Source organism: Octopus bimaculoides, chromosome 9, assembly GCF_001194135.2.
Source record: "Octopus bimaculoides isolate UCB-OBI-ISO-001 chromosome 9, ASM119413v2, whole genome shotgun sequence".
NCBI classification, from domain to species: Eukaryota; Metazoa; Mollusca; class Cephalopoda; order Octopoda; family Octopodidae; genus Octopus; species Octopus bimaculoides.
Window position 1 is genome coordinate 14381090 of NC_068989.1, and position 5242 is coordinate 14386331.

Consider the following 5242-nt stretch of genomic DNA (forward strand, 5'->3'; position numbering starts at 1 on the left):
ACCTAAAGAAGAAAAAGCGAATTCTTGAAATAAATGCAATTTTACTGTGATAAGGCCCCCGAGTCATAATTTTTTGTTCCACGACTTATGTGACCAATTTCCTGATTAATTAAAGATCTCCCGTGCTTGGTCAATCGTACGTCGGAGAATGATTACAGCATTACTGATTTTAATTATGTCTATCTAATATTAGATAGATATTAGATATACATGGCCATAGCGTAGTGGTTAACAGCGCAGGCTACTAACCCCAAGATTCCGAGTTCGATTCCAAGCAGTAACCTGAACAATAATAATAATAATAATATCGAAAAATACCTTTGGGATGAGATCCCAGGTTCGAAATTTCCCCAAGACACCTGATGAAGGCTGGAGGGCATATCAGCCGAAACGTTGTGTTAACAAACAAGATGAGAACAAATATCCGTTAAATGTAATTAATATAAATAATGTAATATTAAGTCTGATACAATTAAGATTATGTAAGGCAGCGAGCCTCAGTAAGGCAGTGAGCTGGCAGAATGGTTAGAATGCTGGGTAAAATGCTTAACAGCATTTCATCCGTCTTTACGTCCTGTGTTCGAATTCCGTCGAGGTCAAACTTTATCTTTCATCCTTTCTGGGTCGATAAAAAAAAGTCCCATTAGAGCAGTTGGCTCTTCCCCCCGCTCTTTCTGACCTTGTGCCAAAATTTGAAGCTAATATTTCTTATAGCACTAATCCGACGAGATGGCAGAGCTGTCAGCACGCCGAAGAAAATGCTTAGTGGCATTTCGCTCGTCTTGACATTCTGGGTTCAAATTCCGCCGAGGTCAACTTTACCTTTCAACCTATTCGGATCGATAAAATAATGACCAACTGAACTATATTATCCTACAAGCTCGTTATCGCAGACATCATAGCGTGAAGTGATCCCGTGATTCCTCAGCCAATATAAAGAAGTATCGGCATGCTTCGATCCAGCTGATATGATGTGTCATAAATGTGTAGTTGAAAATATCTCGATGTAAGCGATTTATCCCCTCCACGAACTTGCTAGCCTTATGCCAAAATTTAAGGCCAATGTTCAATTCCAGTGTCTTTGGAATCATAAAGGATTTGATTGTAAGTAGTTTTTGTAATCTAGCTTCCTTAAATTTAGGATATATATCATAATAAAATTCCTGAGATAAAAGACTTCAGTAATAAAGCTAATTGAAATTATTTTCTCGTAGCATAAACTTGTATTTGTAATAATCCATTTGTGTTATTTTCTTGGTTTTTCATGAAACATCACGTTAAGCCAGCTTTCCATCTTTTATCACCAAATGGAAATGGCAATGGAAGTTGCAACGGTCATAATTTAGATGAATAGATTTTATTGTTTGAAGTTGAAACCTTTCTTACAACACCTCATTTACCTAACCTAATATGTCGTTCAGGTTGCATGGTTTGCAACTCGGTATCTGCCATAATTACTACAACTTTTGCAATGGGCTGATTGTATCTTTGAAATTCAAATAAAAGGACTTCTATATTTTCAGAAATAACCATTGAAATTGTCGAGTATTAACTGCATCCAAAGTATTCTTTGCTATATTATCCTACAAGCTCGTTATCGCAGACATCATAGCGTGAAGTGATCCCGTGATTCCTCAGCCAATAATAAAGAAGTATCGGCATGCTTCGATCCAGTTGATATGATGTGTCATAAATGTGTAGTTGAGAATATCTCGCTTCTTGATTTTTCGGAACAAATTAAATTTGAAGGTAATCAATGAAATACCCCGACCATGTACTTAATGGATATATATACACATAGTTGCTATTTGAATTGCTGTCTTAAGCGCCATTATGTCTGAGGATGTAAAAGCGAAAACTGTGATGTAATTTTAGATTTGAAGTTGATGCATTTTAAAGTTAAAAGACCTTTCAGCTCTGGAAGTGGATCAAAAACAAATGGTAATACCATCTGCCCATTACTACAGCACAAATCAAACTTACTATTTGTTCACCAGTTGAAACCCTTTCTTTAACTACATATTCACACCACACTTTGCATGTTTAGTATCCATCTTTCCAACATAAGTTTTCAATTCTTGATTTTTCAAATTCATCAAATATCGTATTTCTAAACATTTATTTAGGTAGTGGGTAGCGATTTTCTTCACTACTTCAGGGAGTGACGACCCTGCCTGACACGAATACCGGGCTCAGCTGGCTCCGGCTGACTGTACCCGGTATGGGTCCCTATCCAGGGTAACGGAAAGGAGACAACCTTCAAAGAAATCCGGAGTGGAGCCCCGTAGGCAATTTAGTGTTCGACTCGACACTCTTCTGGCAGCTCCTGCAACCAAGCTGGTGCCAAACGTAATGCTCTGCACTCCTTTGAACTACGTCAGCAAGGTCGAGAGAGGAATCCTGACGATTGGGCGACCCAGGATTTTCTTACATCTAGCCCAGGCCTGCGCAAAACTGGAGAGGACATGAAATGTAAAAACCAGACTGGACTAGTTCATGCGTAACTCCACTCTCTCACGCGACAAAAGGACACCAACAACAAACATTTATTAAAATGCTTTGAAACAGCTCCCGAATATTTTTGGTACATTTTTAAAAGCAGCCACTTGCAGCCTTTTCTTCCCTTGTTTGAAATTCCTCTAGATTAGGGATTCTTATCCTTTCTGTGTTTTGTCTCTAACATAAGTAATCTGAAGCTTTTTGTACCTTTGCATTAGCCATTTCTTATATAATTTTCCCGATCTTAAAATATTTACAGTGGATTTTGCTTCAGAAAAACGTTCACTGACCAATGTCGTTGCTGCCATCCTACACCTTGACCCTGTATTTCAGTCTCTCAACGACTGTGACACACGTGGATAAGTAAGAATAAGGACGAAACATGCAAATGGGCGAAACAAGTTCGTATCAAACTTGCTTCACCTATTTGCATGTTTCCTCCTCGTTCCTGAAAGCTTTAAATACAGGTTCGTACATTTTGTCTCTAATAATTGAGGCAATATTCTTGCGAGCATCGACTAAGCTCGCTTGACACACTAAGCTTACTTGAAACTAATGCTTTGTTGGTACATAGGAACATACCCGCGTCTTTAGTAAGACATGCGTTTTTGGTGAGTAGAGAGGTTTCAACCGTTCCTTTTCTTAACAACATGATCAAAAGAAGAATAGCAAATTCTTTCGACGTATAAGTCTGACATAGTAACCTGCCCTCTACTAATTCACTTTTGATTAGTCTGTGACCGCTTTTAGCAACGTTACAAAAGGAAATGTCTTTAGTCGTGAAACTTCGTGTGTGTGTGTGTGTGTGTGTGTGTGTGTGTGTGTGTGTGTGTGTGTGTGTGTGTGTGAATGGCCGTCAATAAAGTCGATTCTTGTCTCCATTATGTCAATATTTTTGTCTCTGTCTTGTGGCAATAAAATTGTTAAAATTTTTTTTTTCTTCTTCCTTTTCTTAATATTCGTCTGTTGAAAACTCTTCTTTCTGTTCTCTTGCAACGACATTGGTTAGTTGTCACTTCCGTGTTTAAGACAGTAGTGTTGTTAGAGAGATTTGACTGCTATTTCTAACAGGACAAATAGCCATGTAGACGATCAATCATTGACTCAGCCTCATATGACAGATGATTGTTTTACCCCTAATCCAACATGCCTATTATGAAAGGTGACCTGGCCGTGATTATCCAGTCTTTTTGTATATTAAGGGCTGTATAGTCTGATGTGTCCATTATTATTTTTAAACGGTTTGGTGTGATTTGAAGTTAGTTTTGCTGCTATTTCTCGCATTTTGAACAAAAGCGTAGCTCTTCCCTCAGCGTAATGTACGCCGCTAACAGGCGGTGAGATGGCAGAACCGTTAGCACGCTGGGCAAAATGCTTGACGGCATTTCATCCGCCTTTTCGTTCCGTGTTCAAATTCCGCCCAGGTCGACTTTGCCTTTCATCCTTCCGGGGTCGATAAAACAAGTACCAGTTTTACACTGGGATCGTTGTAATCGACTTACCTCCCCCCATTGAAAATTTCTGGCCTTGTTCTAATATCTGAAGCCAATGAATGCTTTTGATGGCAGCTGCTGCGCACAGTTAACGCTATTTTCCAAAAATACCAGTAATTATACTGGTTTGCGAATGACCATTTGGGAGTTGTCACTATAGATGACTGCACAGGTAAGATATTTCAATTCACGTCTATCAGTTAATTAGTTCGATGACTAAAGATTGCAGGTGTTTGCAAACGAAATTTTATTACCAAAGTTTACAGCTAGTATAACTGCTTCTACCACCACCACCACCACAACCACCAGCACCACCACCATCACCCCCACCACCATCACCACCACCACCATCACCATCACCACCACCACCATCACCACCACCACCACCACCACCACCACGACCATCACCACGACCATCACCACCACTACCACCACACTACTACTACTACTACTACTACTACTACTACTGCTGCTGCTGCTGCTGCTGCTGCTGCCACTACTACTACTACTACTACTACTACCATTGCTACTGCAGCCGTTAATACTACACCTACGACTGGTCGGAGTCAATTTGGGAACCTTTACGTGGTCATTCAATCTGCTTGAAATAGCAGCCAAATCCCTTTTGAAAATGGGAAGTGCACGCTGGAAAGTATAATCCTAGATACACTATGCTTGAAAAAGAATGCGGTACGATCAATTATGGACCAGTCTACGAAGATTGATCTTGAACTAAGCAACAACGATTACTACATCTAGGGCTGCTACTGCGACCACTGCTGCTAACTTGCTATCACAGCCATGGCACGGGTTTCAATAGTCATAGCAACACCATGTTTAGTAGACATTTTATGCTTTTTTTCTCTCGCGTATGTTCAACGACTGGCTATTAAGTGATTCATGGAGGTGATATCAGAAGCGATAAATAAATATCGAGATGTGATATCAGAGGTGATAAATATTCGAAAGATTACCGAGGCAGAAACCTCTTCGGGCAAAACCTGTCTCTCTCTATTTATTTATAAGTGTGCGTTGTGATGTACGCCGAACAAAGACGCCGCAAAAGGTAGTTCCATATGCTACGACAGACTGTAGACACCACGATGTCTGTCTCCGTTCTTTTCTGTTTAAATAATTAAGCTGTTTGACCCTTTTGTTTCTGTTTTTGTTTTTTTTTTGGCCTCTCTCTTTTTCTGTTCTCATAAAAAAGATATGCCTAAAAGAAATATTTCGTTGACATTATATATATA